Source organism: Polyodon spathula, chromosome 8 (genome assembly GCF_017654505.1).
Source record: "Polyodon spathula isolate WHYD16114869_AA chromosome 8, ASM1765450v1, whole genome shotgun sequence".
In the NCBI taxonomy this organism is placed as follows: domain Eukaryota; kingdom Metazoa; phylum Chordata; class Actinopteri; order Acipenseriformes; family Polyodontidae; genus Polyodon; species Polyodon spathula.
The window spans coordinates 19,373-38,027 of NC_054541.1; the positions used below are offsets into that span (position 1 = coordinate 19,373).

An 18,655-nucleotide genomic window follows, 5' to 3' on the forward strand; every position below is an offset into this window, starting at 1 on the left:
TGTTTTCAATGGAGCACAATGGCAACCCGTCAGATGAAAGTGTATCAAGTCTGCTTTTATCTGTCTGATAGCTGTGTCAGGCAGCTGAAGGGATACACTGGGCTCTATAACCATTTCTACAAATCAGTTTTAGCATTATTTTTTTTTTTTTCTGAAGGCTATACAACTGCCTCCAGAATCATTTACACTCTTGATTCAATGTTACAAAAAGTTGGTTTTAGCAACAACAATCACATCATACAAATATGTTAGACAAATATATGTTTGCGACGTCCAATTCTGAATATTTGAGAATATTAATGTTGTTGTGTCTACAAACTTAAATAATAATATTCAGATTTGTCCAGGTGAGGGCGCTAGTAGTGAATGACATACGGGAATGTTACAGTTGCTGTGTGGAGAGAATGTGTGCTCAGATGGCGGATGAATAAACATGCTTTGTGTTTCTTACTCTCGTCTCGTTCTTAATTGTTACTTGCTCGGTCCCTACAAATTGGTGACGAGGATGGCTACAGCTGCTGTTCCACTGCCTGCTTTATTTCTTCCTTGTGTTGGGGAGCCTGCAATTCCGTTCCCGACATGGATGAAGATGTTTGATAACTACCTACATGTTATCAATGCTCCCAGGGATGACTGGTCTGAGACAAGAAAACGTGCAGTCCTGCTTCATTGCTTGGGGACAGAAGGACAGCTGATCTTTTACACGTTGCCAGACACAGGTACTACTTATGATGACGCTGTTGCCAAATTAAAAATCCAATTTAATCCTGAAATTAATGTTGTGGTAGAACGCCATAAATTCCGACAAAGGGCCCAGAGGCCTGAGGAAAGCGTAGTACAATACATTGCTGAATTACGTGAACGTCACGTTATTTGTGACTTTGCTGATAAGGCTGATTAAATGCTTCGGGATCAGATGTTGAAAAGTCATCATGTACACAAATTCATGAATGACTCTTGTTGGAACAAAACCTCACTTTAGAGAAAACAATACAACTATCATGCCAGATTGAGTCCGCCTTAGACCATGCGCAGTCTTTCTTACCAGTGTGCGTCAGCAACCAGTGCAAGCTGTAAAGGCAACATTTTACAAACCTAAAGTTCTTTCATCACAAAGCAAATACAAGCACCGACTCTGCTTTAAAGCAAACTCGGCAATCTCGTGCTTGTTTTTGCTGCGGCTCTGCAAACCACCTGGCGAATGCGCCTGGGTGCCCTGCTGTGAAAGCTAAATGTAAGAACTGTGGTAAAAATTTTGCTCGAGTGTGCCGTTCTGCCCAGAACCTCCCAGTGCATGAAGTGGAAGTTCCAGAGCTTACAGTCCTGTGCTTACATGACACAGCACAGAGGACAAATAAAATAGTGTGCGCTGTTACTATTCAAACATCCAATGCAAATGTGTACCCTATTGACCTTGTTGTTGACACTAGCGCTTCTGTATCAGTCCTGCCTGAAAACCTTTACCTGCGTTACTTCAGTGACTCTCCTCTGACACCACCTACAGTGAAACTTGTTACCTATACAAAAACTGACTTACCTGTGCTTGGTTGTCTTTCTGCCCAAGTACTGCATGATGATGTAACCGCCTCAGCAACTTTCTATACTGTCAAGCTAGGTACTCCTTTACTAGGCATGGACTTGGTAACTGCTTTACACTTACAAATTTCAGGGAATACAGTTCAGTCTTCCAAAGATACTTTGCCTGCACCAGTGTTACAGTTGTCTGCTGCAAACAAATCTAAGACAGTGGGATGCGAGAAGGGTTTCGTGCACCGTGTTAAGATTCGTACTACCGTGACTCCTGTGCAATAAAAGTTACGCCGTCTGCCGCTATCTGTCAAAAGCACAGTCTCAGCAGAGATAAAATGATTGCTGGATGCTGACATCATAGAACGTGTTGATGCGTCTGCCTGGGTTTCACCTATTGTGGTTACTCAAAAGAAATCTGGGGACATTCGGTTGCGTGTGTCCTTACGTGAACCGAACAAGACAGTGATCATTGATAGCTACCCGCTTCCACACATTGAAGAGCTGTTTTCTGAACTCCGAGGTGTTACGATCTTTTCTACTATTGATTTAGCGAGTGCTTACCACCAGGTTCTTTTGCTGTTCAGGTACTGCCGTGTGCCCTACGGGTTAGTATCTGCACCAGCTGCCTTTCAGAAAATGATGTCGTTAATCCTGCAAGGACTTCCTGGAGTGCAAAACTACTTAGATGATGTCATAATATCTTCACTTGATCACAACCATAACCTGCAGGCTATTTTACAATGATTGAAAGAATCAGGATTACAACTGTGAAATGTACTTGTCACCAGGACAGTCTCCGCTTTCTCGGTCATGTGATCACTGCAAATGGACTACTGCCTGACACTGAACATGTGGCTGCTATCCTTAATGCAGCTGCCCCAACTGGTGCATCTACACTGCCTTCTTTTCTGGGACTTACCTCGTGTACTCAAAATTCGTGCTGAATTCTGCCACTGTGGTTGAAGCAATGCGTGCTCATCTCAGAAAGGAGATGGAATTCGTATGGACTGATGATGCACACCGCAGCTTTGAGCAAATTAAACACCCGATTGTGTGCAGCTCTGCACTTGCTATTTTCGACCCTGCGTTGTCAACATTAGTTTCTACCAATGATTCCGACTACGGCTTGGGTGCATCTTGACTCAGATACACTCGGATGGAACTGAACGTACAGTAGTGTTTGCTTCACACACTCTGCTGCTGAATGCAAATACTCCACAGTTGAGAAGGAGGCACTTGCTTGTGATTGGGCAGTGTGAAAAAGGAGAACATACTTGTGGGGCAGCCACTTTACTCTTCGCACAGACCATCAAGCACTGACTACACTGCTCTCCACAAAAAGTGTAGGATGTGCAGGGATGCGCATTGCCAGATGGTCTGCACGGTTGCTCTGCTTCAACTATGATGTCATGTGCCGTCCAGGTTCTCAGAATTCAGCTGCTGACTGCCTCTCCACACTACCTTTGCTATTGCTGCTGATTCGGAACCCGACATGGAGCCTGAGTTCGTTGCCTTACTCTCCACTGTGCATAGTTCGCTCTCAGTCTTTGATTTTGCTTCAGCTTCTGCAGTTTGCCTTGAACTGAGTGCTTTAAATAACCAGATTGCACATGGATGGCCAAAACCACTTAAGACTGTTACACCACAATTGACACCGTACTTTCCAATCAGACACGAACTGGCTGTAAAAGACCAGTGCATGTTTAGAGGCTCAAATCACCTTATTGTACCAACAGCGCTGAGATCGACTCACGAAAGCCACCAGGGGGTCGTACGTACTAAACAGCGCCTACATGATCTCTAATGGTGGCTGAAGATGGATTCAAGCTACAATTGTGTCCTGTCAACCCTGTCAGCTGAATGACAAGACTGCTAAAACGCACGTTGCATTTTTGCAACTAGTATAATTACCTGAGGGACCAAGGCAAAAACCTGCAACTGACATTGTAGGTCCTTTCGAGTCTGGCTCTTGGGACTGTCGTTATGCCATTACACTACTTGACTATTATAGCAAGTGGCTGATGTTGCCTTCGCTTCACATGTTACTACAGATGTCATTGGTTCCTTTCTGACTTCTGTTTTCAGCCACAAAGGGAACCCGTACCAACTGGTCAGTGACAATGGACCGCAGTTTACGTCAGCTGCATTCACAGCTTTTCTTAAGGAGAGGGACATTAAACACATAAGGTCTTCTTTTATTATCCACGGGCAAACGGGGCAATTGAATGTTTCAATCGTGACCTGAAGGAGTGCATACAGACCGCAGACCGGTAGAGGAAGCAGTGGAAAAAAAATTGTGCCTGAATTTCTCCACAACTACAGGGCCACACCACATGCAACTACAGGCATATTGCTGTTGAATTACTCCATGGGCGGAACATGTGCACTAAGCTTAATGTTCTGCCAATTACTACTTTTGGTTCACCTGCTGATCAACAGGCTCGCCAGAGGGTGAGCAAAATGCAAGAGAAAATGAAAACTTACACAGACAAGAAAAGAGGGGCTAAAGTTCCTGTCTTTAAGGAGGGTGATTGTGTGCGCATCAAGAATCCTCTTCACGTAAAAAAGGGACTTCTAAATTCAGTAAGCCAGCTGAGGTGAAAAAGAAGAAGGGACAAAGTACTTATGTGCTTAGCGATGGAAAGACGTGGAACTCGTCACACCTTACCTTGTACCCAGAACTGTCACTTATACCAAATTCAACTGCAGTTCAAATACCCAACCAGCTTGGAATACCTTCAGATGCACCAGCAAGATCGCAACGGATAAGACATAACCCAGCGTGGTTTAAGGACTATGTTCAATAGTTTAATGTAATATTGATGGAAACGGAAATGAGGAAAACACTAATACAGTATGTAAATGAAAAATATTTGTAAGTTGAATAATTTTCCTTATAGTGAAATACATGCCTTACTTGGTGGTTATTACTTTACGTTACATAATATTATAATTTTGTGTTTCATACTGTGACTGTTACTGTTTAGAAACCATGTTAATTCCACAAACGGGAAATGTTGTGTCTACAAACTTAAATAATAATATTCAGATTTGTCCAGGTGAGGGCGCTAGTAGTGAATGACATACGGGAAAGTTACAGTTGCTGTGTGGAGAGAATGTGTGCCCAGATGGCGGATGAATAAACATGCTTTGTGTTTCTTACTCCCGTCTCGTTCTTAATTATTACTTGCTCGGTCACTACAAATGTTTTTATTCATTTATGCAACAAATACTGAATGTACACTTGCATTTATTTTGCTAAAACCCATTCTAGTCTATGAAGGATGTGAAGAATACTGGAGGCAGCTGTAGATTGTAAAACCCATTCTAGTCTATGAAGGATGTGAATAATACTGGAGGCAGCTGTACATTGTAAAACCCATTCTAGTCTATGAAGGATGTGAAGAATACTGGAGGCAGCTGTACATTGTAAAACCCATTCTAGTCTATGAAGGATGTGAAGAATACTGGAGGCAGCTGTACATTGTAAAACACATTCTAGTCTATGAAGGGTGTAAATAATACTGGAGGCAGCTGTACACTGTAAAACCCATTCTAGTCTATGAAGGGTGTGAATAATACTGGAGGCAGCTGTACATTGTAAAACCCATTCTAGTCTATGAAGGGTGTGAATAATACTGGAGAGAGCTGTACATTGTAAAACCCATTCTAGTCTATGAAGGATGTGAAGAATACTGGAGGCAGCTGTACATTGTAAAACCCATTCTAGTCTATGAAGGATGTGAAGAATACTGGAGGCAGCTGTACACTGTAAAACCCATTCTAGTCTATGAAGGGTGTGAATAATACTGGAGGCAGCTGTACACTGTAAAACCCATTCTAGTCTATGAAGGGTGTGAATAATACTGGAGGCAGCTGTACATTGTAAAACCCATTCTAGTCTATGAAGGGTGTGAATAATACTGGAGGCAGCTGTACATTGTAAAACCCATTCTAGTCTATGAAGGGTGTGAATAATACTGGAGGCAGCTGTACATTGTAAAACCCATTCTAGTCTATGAAGGGTGTGAATAATACTGGAGAGAGCTGTACATTGTAAAACCCATTCTAGACTATGAAGGGTGTGAATAATACTGGAGGCAGCTGTACATTGTAAAACCCATTCTAGACTATGAACGGTGTGAATAATACTGGAGGCAGCTGTACACTGTAAAACCCATTCTAGTCTATGAAGGGTGTGAATAATACTGGAGGCAGCTGTACATTGTAAAACCCATTCTAGTCTATGAAGGGTGTGAATAATACTGGAGGCAGCTGTACATTGTAAAACCCATTCTAGTCTATGAAGGGTGTGAATAATACTGGAGGCAGCTGTACATTGTAAAACCCATTCTAGTCTATGAAGGGTGTGAATAATACTGGAGAGAGCTGCACATTGTAAAACCCATTCTAGACTATGAAGGGTGTGAATAATACTGGAGGCAGCTGTACATTGTAAAACCCATTCTAGACTATGAACGGTGTGAATAATACTGGAGGCAGCTGTACACTGTAAAACCCATTCTAGTCTATGAAGGGTGTGAATAATACTGGAGGCAGCTGTACATTGTAAAACCCATTCTAGTCTATGAAGGGTGTGAATAATACTGGAGGCAGCTGTACATTGTAAAACCCATTCTAGTCTATGAAGGGTGTGAATAATACTGGAGGCAGCTGTACATTGTAAAACCCCTTCTAGTCTATGAAGGGTGTGAATAATACTGGAGGCAGCTGTACATTGTAAAACCCATTCTAGTCTATGAAGGGTGTGAATAATACTGGAGGCAGCTGTACATTGTAAAACCCATTCTAGACTATGAACGGTGTGAATAATACTGGAGGCAGCTGTACATTGTAAAACCCATTCTAGACTATGAACGGTGTGAATAATACTGGAGGCAGCTGTACACTGTAAAACCCATTCTAGTCTATGAAGGGTGTGAATAATACTGGAGGCAGCTGTAGATTGTAAAACCCCTTCTAGTCTATGAACGGTGTGAATAATACTGGAGGCAGCTGTACACTGTAAAACCCATTCTAGACTATGAACGGTGTGAATAATACTGGAGGCAGCTGTGCATTGTAAAACCCATTCTAGACTATGAAGGGTGTGAATAATACTGGAGGCAGCTGTGCATTGTAAAACCCATTCTAGTCTATGAAGGGTGTGAATAATACTGGAGGCAGCTGTAGATTGTAAAACCCATTCTAGACTATGAACGGTGTGAATAATACTGGAGGCAGCTGTACACTGTAAAACCCATTCTAGTCTATGAAGGGTGTGAATAATACTGGAGGCAGCTGTAGATTGTAAAACCCCTTCTAGTCTATGAAGGGTGTAAATAATAGTCGAGGCAGCTGTAAATAGGTTTGCCAACAGGCTCCAAAAGACTGAGACAGAACAGGGTTTTAAACTTACCCCTAAAAACTGAATGAAATGAAAACATAAATGAACTATTCCACCTGCCCAATACACAGTGACAGATGTTAACGCAAAAAAAAATGTTTGAATGTAGGGGTTAATGTATTGCATTTATTTTAATGACATTTCAGATGCCTGGAGGACAAGATGATCACCCAGTGGATTGCAGTTGAGGCACATATTTTGTATTAAGTTACTTTGTTTTTTTTGTTTCATTGCACATACGCTATTTAAACAACATGATACTGCTGTTGTTCTGCATGGGATACCCTTAGCAATAGTGCAATGCTTAGGATCCACTGCCTGCTTAAGCATACCACATTCTTACAATGCTTGCACATCCATTTACATTGTTATTATTGTTCTTGTAGTGTTCTCAATGGACCAATCCTTTGATTGTGGAGTCTTTTTTCTGGCTTCTGTGGAAGCGCTTACCAAGGTTTGAGATGCACTGTAATTTCTGTTTGATTCTCAATTGCCTCTTAGGGATCCTTCATACCATGTCATGATAATGTGACCAACACATTAGTACTAACCAAAGCATGCTCACGTTTTACTCAGTTTTGTTCAGTTATTCAGATGCATACAATGTGCCAAAGCAAAAAGAAAACAAATGGTACAGGACCTTAATAATTGGAAAATAAATGCAGTAGTTTAGTATTATTATTATTATTATTATTATTATTATTATTATTATTATTATTAATAATGATATAATTTTATTTATTAGAATGACATAAGCAACACATTTAATGTATACAATGCCTGCTTTTCTAATCGTTTCACAGGAGAGCTTTCATGTTGTTATTAATATTTCTTGTTCATAGTTGTTGCAACTATCTGCCTAACTGGACTCTATTTTCCAGTAAAAACCTAATGTTCTAGATGTATGAGCCATGCTTCTAAAAATTGATCAAAATTGATCACACCTAATGCTGAAGTATTAAGTGATAATGCCATGGATGTGTTTAGTTATTTAGATATTTGGTTATAAATGTTTCCATTTCCCCGATTGTTAAGCAGGTGTTATTTTATTAAAAGTTATTATACTTGGGAGAGACATGGCTTGTATGTGGTTATGGCTCTGGACTCGTAACTGTAAGGGTGTGGGTGTGAATCCCGGGTGGGGCATTGCTGCTGCTGCTGCTGCTGATAAAACCTTGAGCAAGTGGATTTCACTCGGATTGCTACACTTACACACCCAGCTGTAGAATGGGTAAAAAATGTAAGTCGCTTCAGATAAAGGCGTCTGCCAAATAAGGTTTATTTTTCTAATAAATCCTTGTTGGAAAGCCTTGTCTCTTCTTACACTTTCTAACCATATCAGTTTTTGACATCTTCCCATACTGTGCAAAAATACTGTCTGAAAATTATGTATGCTGCTAATACTGGGTTAGTAAGATAATGTGCATATGTAATACATATTGACAGGATTAGTATATTTAAATACCCTGGATCAAAGTGTGTGCTTCTCATCCAGGGGTGTCCCATACTGTTCCTGCAGGGCTGCTATCCAGAAGGGTTCCAGTGGCTCTTTAAATCACCAATACCTTCTGAACTGGGAGTAGTCGTTAAATGGTCCAATTAACAGAGTATTTAGTTTAATTAGGTGCTTAACCTCAAAGGTAGAAGGAAAACCTGCATGTGTCAGTTTGTCACAAATGTGTTCTGCAGAGGTAACATTGTGACAGCCAAGAGAAACGGAATGGCATCAGGTCCCTTTCAGTAGCACTGGATCAGCCAAAATTAATCAGTTGCAACAAAGTTGCATACCTAAAGCTACAAACAAAACTTTTTAGTTTTTTTTTTTAAAACTCAGCAAGTCAGCTGAAAAATGCAACTTGACAATTTATTTCGGTAATATTGGGGTGGGGGTTGCAAACACCAAGACAACCATGACACAAAAATGTACAAAACAAACAAAAATGCTGCACATCTTCGCAAGGTAGAAACATAAGAAACCCAAAAGAAAAATGTACATGCTTACAGTACAGGTGAGAAGTGCATACTCCGAATATATAATACAGGTTGTAAGGAAATAAAGAGTCTGAGAGCTGGAGTCAAAAAGTTAGTTTTATACACAAAGTTCTCTAGTCTTTGCAGAAAACACACACACAGCTAATCTAAACAGCAGTATACCAGTTTTACCAGAATTGCTACACATTCCAATGTTTTTATGGTAGGTCAGCTTCTGACATCAGGTCACAGTTTAACAGACATTTATAGAGGGATTATAAAAGTTTGTATAGAACACTGATAATTCAAGGTTTGTTAGTTTGATTAACCATAAGAACGTTTACAAAGGAGAGGAGGCCATTCGGCCCATCTTGCTCGTTTGGTTGTTAGTAGCTTATTGATCCCAGAATCTCATCAAGCAGCTTCTTGAAGGATCCAAGGGTGTCGGCTTCAACAACATTACTGGGGAGTTGATTCCAGACCCTCATGATCCTCTGTGTAAAAAAGTGCCTCCTGTTTTCTGTTCTGAATGCCCATTTGTCTTATCTCCATTTGTGACTCTTGTTGGCCTTTGTTTCTTTTTTCAGGTCGAAAAAGTCCCTTGGGTCGACACTGTCAATACCTTTTTGAATTGTGAATGCTTGAATCAGGTCACCGCATACTCTTCTTTGTTCAAGACTGAACAGATTCAATTCTTTTAGCCTGTCTGCATATGACATGCCTTTTAAACCCGGAATAATTCTGGTCGCTCTTCTTTGCACTCTTTCTAGAGCAGCAATATCCCTTTTGTGACCAGAACTGAACACAATTTTCAAGATGAGGTCTTACTAATGCATTGTACAATTTTAACATTACTTCCCTTGATTTAAATTCAACACTTTTCACAATATATCCGAGCATCTTGCTGGCCTTTTTTATAGCGTCCCCACATTGTCTAGATGAAGACATTTCTGAATCAACAAAAACTTCTAGGTCTTTTTCATAGAGTCCTTTTTTAATTTCACTGTCTCCCATATGATATTCATAATGCACATTTTTATTTCCTGCGTGCAGTACCTTACACTTTTCTCTATTAAATGTCATTTGCCATGTGTCTGCCCAGTTCTGAATCTTGTCTAGATCATTTTGAATGACCTTTGCTGCTGTAACAGTGTTTGCCACTCCTCCTATTTTTGTGTTGTCTGCAAATTTAACAAGTGGGAGAGAAGTGTCCTGAACATCGTATTTAATTTGTAGTGTTATGAAAATTGTACATTTTTGTAATAATGCCCCTCATTTTTTTCGACTAGCCTGTACATTGTAATGCCAACAAGAAGCTGTTTTTTTCAAAACCCCTTTATTTGTTGACTGACCTACAGTACATTTTTACTAGTGGACTGCTTTATGAAAGATTTTTTCCTGAAAACTACAGTATCTAGGAAATTAAATAAATCTACTGAATTCATTTTTTTATGTAAAAATGTTATGTTCAGAGTGCGTTATTAATTCTTAATAAATTGATAAAAACGGAAGTGATCATTTTGAAAAACAGAAAAAAACAAATTGGTCATTTTGAAAAAGGAACTGGTCATTTTGAAAAATGAATTGGTCATTTTGAAAAACGGAATTTGCCATTCCCAAGAATGGAAAATCAGGAGCCCTAATAAACAAAACAATGTTTAACTTGAGCTGCTATTTGACATCCTTTGTTTTGTAGTTAATTCACTGGGGTAAAGTAAGTCCTACAGAAGTTATTCTTCACTCCTGGGATGTTTTTCTATTTTAACGTGTTACATATTGTAAGGTCTTGCCTTAAAATAAAGGCACACACACAGGGGCCACGCCCCCTGCCTCTGCTGCTGTGCTGTCTCTGCCTGCATTCAGAGCAATATAATGGTTTGTATTACTTTTTGACAGCTATCAAAAACCTACAAAAGATGTACAGGTCAGCAAAGATAACCTTCCCAACTGCAGAAATCAAAGTGCCACTGGTGAACTTCTCATGAGCACTCGACATGCTGGCCCAACTGAACTTGGAAGAACTAAACGGATTCATCTCAGCCAACCTACCAGACATAATACTTGTGACGGGTCAACTGTGTCTGACCAGCCGGACAGATTCTGTATCTGCTGGTCAATAGCACAGGCCGCACATAAACACACACACACACATATATATATATATATATATGTAACCCCCCCCTTTCAGGGCTGTCGAGTTTTTATTTTTCTTTAACACACATCACACAGGGATCTGGGGTTCTTTTTATGGTCTCGTTTTTTTTGCCAAAAATAGGAAGAAAGAAGGGTTGAAGAGAGATAATACAGGGGAATCGTACAATTGAATAGTGTGGGGAAAGATAGAAATACAAGATGTGTGAATAATCTTATTCAGAGCAAGAGGGTGGTGGCGGCCTCTGTAAGAAACAGATACACATTATCATCCAGGCCCTGCCGCCTCCACACGCTACACCACATCTTGACAGATAAGTTCAATTCAACACATTCTATGCTTAATACAAAACACAGTGTGGTACTTCATCAACAATAACACAATTCTTTGTTATATCACGTGAAATTATACACACCTGCTATCTGACTTTTCAGGGTTCCAATCTCAGCAACAGGTGCTCCTCAATACAGCTCTCTCCATCCAGAGATTTTCATGCTCTGACGAATAAGTTCTGAAGCAAACTCTCTTAACTTGGTGCACAGAGTTACACTGGAGAAACAGGCAACACTATACGAGTAAGACAAACACAACACATCTATAATATCAAACACAAAAAAACAATCACAAACACCTCTAGTAGCACACTTTCTACAACACAACTTGGAATCTCTGAAGATTGTAGAATGTCCAGACTGTAGAAACACTTTAGAATTGAACACGGACATGTTTCCAGCAGCGCAGGGGAAGCGCAATGTTAATTTAAATAGCCACACAAACAGAGAAAGTGGGCATGGGTCAACAGGACTTTCAATCCAGACAAGCAGAACTCATTTCAAATAGCTATGAAGCAGGTGTAGCCCATTAATTGAACACAAATAAAGGTAATTTGCAGTTAATTGAAACACCCATCCCTCAGTGTGTGAAACACAATTAAGCATTCACTGCTCAGCACACCATTTTCAAGAACAAATGAATGTATGATTTACCTGCACATTGAAAACATTTACACCCCACTTTGTTTGTAGCTTTAGGTATGCAACTTTGTTGCAACTGATTAATTTTGGCTGATGCAGTGCTACTGAAAGGTCTTACAAGTGAATGCACTTGTAAGACCTCATCTTGAATGTGTGCAGCTCTGGTCACCTCGCTATAAAAAAGATATTGCTGCTCTAGAAAGAGTGCAAAGAAGAGCGACCAGAATTATTCCGGGCTTAAAAGGCATGTCATATGCAGACAGGCTAAAAGAATTGAATCTGTTCAGTCTTGAACAAAGAAGACTACGTGGCGACCTAATTCAAGCATTCAAAATTCTAAAAGGTATTGACAGTGTCGACCCAAGGGACTTTTTCAGCCTGAAAAAAGAAACAAGGACCAGGGGTCACAAATGGAGTTTAGAAAAAGGGGCATTCAGAACAGAAAATAGGAGACACTTTTTTACACAGAGAATTGTGAGGGTCTGGAATCAACTCCCCAGTAATGTTGTTGAAGCTGACACCCTGGGATCCTTCAAGAAGCTGCTTGATGAGATTTTGGGATCAATAAGCTACTAACAACCAAACGAGCTAGATGGGCAGAATGGCCTCCTCTCGTTTGTAAACTTTCTTATGTTCTTATGTTCTTATGAAAGGGACCTGATGTCATTCCGTTTCTCTTTGCTGTCACAATGTTACCTCTGCAGAACACATTTGTGACAAACTGACACATGCAGATTTTCTTTCTACCTTTGAGGTTAAGCACCTAATTAAACTAAATACTCTGTTAATTGGACCATTTAACGACTACTCCCAGTTCAGAAGGTATTGGTTATTTAAAGAGCCACTGGAACCCTTCTGGATAGCAGCCCTGCAGGAACAGTATGGGACACCTCTGGATGAGAAGCACACACTTTGATCCAGGGTATTTAAATATACTAATCCTGTCAATATGTATTACATATGCACATTATCTTACTAACCCAGTATTAGCAGCATACATCATTTTCAGACAATATTTTTGCACAGTATGGGAAGATGTCAAAAACTGATACGGTTAGAAAGTATAAGAAGAGACAAGGCTTTCCAACAAGGATTTATAAGAAAAATAAACCTTATTTGGCAGGACTTTTATCCAAAGAGACTTACATTTTTTACCCATTCTACAGCTGGGTATGTAAGTGTAGCAATTCGAGAGGAATCCACTTGCTCAAGGGTTTATCAGCAGCAGCAGCAGCAATGCCCCACCCGGGATTCACACCCACACCCTTACAGTTACGAGTCCAGAGCCATAACCACATACAAGCCATGTCTCTCCCAAGTATAATAACTTTTAATAAAATAACACTAAACAAACAGTAACACCTGCTTAGCAAGGGAGGAAATGGAAACATTTATAAACCAAAAATATAAATAACTAAACACATACAAAAAGGCTTGGTTCCATAATTGGCATTATCACTTAATACTTCAGCATTAGGTGGGGAAGAGAGAAAAAAGGCTTCAGAATTATGCCACATGCTTTTGGGCACTGTAGAGAAGTGCAGCCATCTCTGCTCTTTTCTTGCTGATATCCACTGCTTTCACTGCCTGTAAAAGGAATGGTGACTGTACATAAAATACATTCAGAAAGGGAATGTATTGCCAAGGGATAAAAGGCAATCAAGTTCGATACATTTTTAGAAGCATGGCTCATACATCTATAACATTAGGTTTTTACTGGAAAAAAAGAGTCCAGTTACGCAGATAATTGCAACAACTATGAACAAGAAATATTAATAACAACATGAAAGCTCTCCTGTGAAACGATTAGAAAAGCAGGCATTGTATACATTAAATGTGTTGCTTATGTCATTCTAATAAATAAAATTATATCATTATTAATAATAATAATTAATACTAACCACTGCATCTATTTGCCATTATTAAGGTCCTGTACCATTTGTTTTCTTTTTGCTTTGGCACATTGTATGCATTTGAATAACTGAACAAAACTGAGTAAAACGTGAGCATGCTTTGGTTAGTACTAATGTGTTACTCACATTATCATGACATGGTATGAAGGATCCCTAAGAGGCAATTGAGAATCAAACAGAAATTACAGTGCATCTCAAACCTTGGTAAGGGCTTCCACAGAATCTAGAAGAAAGACTCCACAATCAAAGGACTGGTCCATTGAGAACACTACAAGAACAATAATAACAATGTAAATGGATGTGCAAGCATTGTAAGAATGTGGTATGCTTAAGCAGGCAGTGGATCCTAAGCATTGCACTATTGCTAAGGGTATCCCATGCAGAACAACAGCAGTATCACGTTGTTTAAATAGCGTATGTGCAATGAAACAAAAAAAACAAAGTACATTAATACAAAATATGTGCCTCAACTGCAATCCACTAGGTGATCATCTTGTCCTCCAGGCATCTGAAATGTCATTAAAGTAAATGCAATACATTAACCCCTACATTCAAACATTTTTTTTTTGCGTTAACTGGTGAAGAAATCACCACAACATGACTTACCAGACTGACCAGGGCTGCACTGCTGGGCAGTTGAGCCTTTTCCATTAAACACCTGCAATTAAATCAAAATCTTTAATTCAATTATGAATTCATAATTAAATGCATTCTATGGCACTAATGTTTTAATAGGAAATCACATCATGTTACATTTGGTAATATACTAGTGATGTTGAAGAACTGAAAATATGAACATCAGAAAACAGGCCATTAAGCCCATCATTTACCTCTACACTGCAAGAATCGATCACATGTCTCCTATACCAACACTACTCATGAAATGATTTATACATTTTGAATTCCCAATTAAAATACATGTACAATGAATTACAAATAAAAATGACACAATGCTGGAATCAATGATCCCATCTGTGAGTTTTCTTCCTGCTAACAATGACATGGTGTCGGTGAAGGAAACTAGTCCAATTCTTCTTCCATCATGGCCAAACAGTGAAATGCTACCAAGATAAAGTAAAGGATAATTAAGACACTCATAATCACCCCTGTGTTCAATGAAAAAAATACATTTAACAATTGATTGTACTTACTCATATGTAAACAGACCTGTATGCTGGCATTTGTTGGACAGCACAGCAGAGGAACAGTTTCGATTTGCATTGCTGTATGCCCACAAACTTGCAGGGCCACTACCGTGAACATCTGAAACAGAAATGATAAAAATGAGGTTTTGACAGAACTGGTTTGACAGTTTAAATGTTGACCACAGCATTAACAAACCTGTGATTGAACGATAAGTCATGTTGTGGTGATTTCTTCACCAGTTAACGCAAAAAAAAAATGTTTGAATGTAGGGGTTAATGTATTGCATTTATTTTAATGACATTTCAGATGCCTGGAGGACAAGATGATCACCCAGTGGATTGCAGTTGAGGCACATATTTTGTATTAAGTTACTTTGTTTTTTGTTTCATTGCACATACGCTATTTAAACAACGTGATACTGCTGTTGTTCTGCATGGGATACCCTTAGCAATAGTGCAATGCTTAGGATCCACTGCCTGCTTACGCATACCACATTCTTACAATGCTTGCACATCCATTTACATTTTTATTATTGTTCTTGTAGTGTTCTCAATGGACCAATCCTTTGATTGTGGAGTCTTTCTTCTGGCTTCTGTGGAAGCCCTTACCAAGGTTTGAGATGCACTGTAATTTCTGTTTGATTCTCAATTGCCTCTTAGGGATCCTTCATACCATGTCATGATAATGTGACCAACACATTAGTACTAACCAAAGCATGCTCACGTTTTACTCAGTTTTGTTCAGTTATTCAGATGCATACAATGTGCCAAAGCAAAAAGAAAACAAATGGTACAGGACCTTAATAATTGAAAATAAATGCAGTAGTTAATAATAATAATAATTAATACTATTATTATTATTATTATTATTATTATTATTATTATTATTATTATTATTATTATTATTAATATAATATTATTATTATTTATTAGAATGACATAAGCAACACATTTAATGTATACAATGCCTGCTTTTCTAATCGTTTCACAGGAGAGCTTTCATGTTGTTATTAATATTTCTTGTTCATAGTTGTTGCAACTATCTGCCTAACTGGACTCTATTTTCCAGTAAAAACCTAATGTTCTAGATGTATGAGCCATGCTTCTAAAAATTGATCAAAATTGATCACACCTAATGCTGAAGTATTAAGTGATAATGCCATGGATGTGTTTAGTTATTTAGATATTTGGTTATAAATGTTTCCATTTCCCCGATTGTTAAGCAGGTGTTATTTTATTAAAAGTTATTATACTTGGGAGAGACATGGCTTGTATGTGGTTATGGCTCTGGACTCGTAACTGTAAGGGTGTGGGTGTGAATCCCGGGTGGGGCATTGCTGCTGCTGCTGCTGCTGATAAAACCTTGAGCAAGTGGATTTCACTCGGATTGCTACACTTACACACCCAGCTGTAGAATGGGTAAAAAATGTAAGTCGCTTCAGATAAAGGCGTCTGCCAAATAAGGTTTATTTTTCTAATAAATCCTTGTTGGAAAGCCTTGTCTCTTCTTACACTTTCTAACCATATCAGTTTTTGACATCTTCCCATACTGTGCAAAAATACTGTCTGAAAATTATGTATGCTGCTAATACTGGGTTAGTAAGATAATGTGCATATGTAATACATATTGACAGGATTAGTATATTTAAATACCCTGGATCAAAGTGTGTGCTTCTCATCCAGGGGTGTCCCATACTGTTCCTGCAGGGCTGCTATCCAGAAGGGTTCCAGTGGCTCTTTAAATCACCAATACCTTCTGAACTGGGAGTAGTCGTTAAATGGTCCAATTAACAGAGTATTTAGTTTAATTAAGTGCTTAACCTCAAAGGTAGAAAGAAAATCTGCATGTGTCAGTTTGTCACAAATGTGTTCTGCAGAGGTAACATTGTGACAGCCAAGAGAAACGGAATGGCATCAGGTCCCTTTCAGTAGCACTGGATCAGCCAAAATTAATCAGTTGCAACAAAGTTGCATACCTAAAGCTACAAACAAAGTGGGGTGTAAATGTTTTCAATGTGGAGGTAAATCATACGTTCATTTGTTCTTGAAAATGGTGTGGCGAGTAGTGAATGCTTAATTGTGTTTCACACACTGAGGGATGGGAGTTTCAATTAACTGCAAATTACCTTTATTTGTGTTATTTTTGTGTTTGATATTACAGATGTGTTGTGTTTGTCCTACTCGTATAGTGTTGCCTGTTTCTCCAGTGTATGCTCCGAGTTAAGAGAGTTTGCATCAGAACGTATTCGTCAGAGCGCGAAAATCTCTGGATGGAGAGAGCTGTACTGAGGAGCACCTGTTGCTCAGATTGGAACCCTGAAAAGTGAGATAGCAGGTGTGTATAATTTCACGTGATATAACAAAGATTTGTGTTATTGTTGATGAAGTACCACACTGTGTTTTGTATTAAGCATAGAATGTGTTGAATTGAACTTATCTGTCAAGATGTGGTGTAGCGTGTGGAGGCGGCAGGGCCTGGATGATAATGTGTATCTGTTTCTTACAGAGGCTGCCACCACCCTCTTGCTCTGAATAAGATTATTCACACATCTTGTATTTCTATCTTTCCCCACACTATTCAATTGTACCCTCCCCCTGTATTATCTCTCTTCAACCCTTCTTTCTTCCTATTTTTGGTGAAAAAACCGCGACCCTGAAAAGAACCCCAGATCCCTGTATGATGTGTGTTAAAGACAAATGAAAACTCGACAGGGTTACATATATATGTATACATGTGTGTGTGGGGGCTGTGCTATTGACCAGGAAATACAGAATGTGTCCGGCTGGTCAGACACAGTTCACCCGTCACATATCGGTGGCCACGAAGGGCCGGGGCGTCCTTTGAATTATTGTTTGGATTGTTTTGTATGTGTTAAACACAATGAATCGGTTAAAAAGAACACCTGTTGTTTTACAAAATAAAACTGCTATTAAATCCCCTCGGGGTATATAAAGCTGTAAATCCAATGCCAGGTTTACGTCTTGAATCCAGTCCTAGTAGTAATGCTGATGATGCTGTTGTATTATCTGATACCCTAGCGCTAGCTGCTGCAGGTGATAGCAGTTTGCTCCTCCGAGCAGACACGGCTGTTGCAGGTGTGAGTGTTAAGGTACCGGAGCAATCAGCTGTTGATGTGGATGCTGTTGCTGTAAATATACCCTCTCAAACTGTACAGTTGCCTGAAACTTGGATAAGCAGTAATGATGTGCAAGTCTTGTTAAATCCTATCAATGTTTGTAAAAAAGAGCTGCAGGAGGATTTTGCTAAAAGATTATTCAACACTGACAGTAGAATGGAAAGAATTACTACTGAGTTGGTTTTGACTAAACAGTCTTTTGAAGTTGAGCAGGCAAAAATGTTTCAGTCTATTCAGAAACATGTGAAAACACAAGAGGGGAGAAGAGAAGAAACATGAACTTGTTTCCAAATGGAAATTGATGCTGGAACAAAAAACAATTGCAGTTTTTTAAAGCTGAAATTCACCAGCAGACTGTATGTGTGAGTGTGTGTGCAAGCTGTGTGTGTGTGTGGGGGGGGGGAGGGGGGGGTGTTGTGTGTGTGT

The 18,655-nt window shown here is 39.3% G+C and overlaps 1 long non-coding RNA gene across 6 annotated transcripts in view; it reads right to left on the reverse strand.

Annotated features, from left to right (window-relative positions):
- The window catches only part of LOC121319179, a 38,039-nt gene that overhangs the window by 13,543 nt on the left and 5,841 nt on the right, over positions 1 to 18,655 (reverse strand). For 3 of the 6 annotated variants that reach the window (XR_005950672.1, XR_005950670.1, XR_005950671.1), the window contains exons 2-3: positions 15,099 to 15,210; positions 14,554 to 15,008 (exon numbers count right to left, since the gene is read on the reverse strand). This is a non-coding gene — a long non-coding RNA (uncharacterized LOC121319179). The remainder of the gene's footprint in view (positions 1 to 14,553; positions 15,009 to 15,098; positions 15,211 to 18,655) is intronic. The other 3 variants (XR_005950675.1, XR_005950674.1, XR_005950673.1) reach the window with 2 other exon arrangements.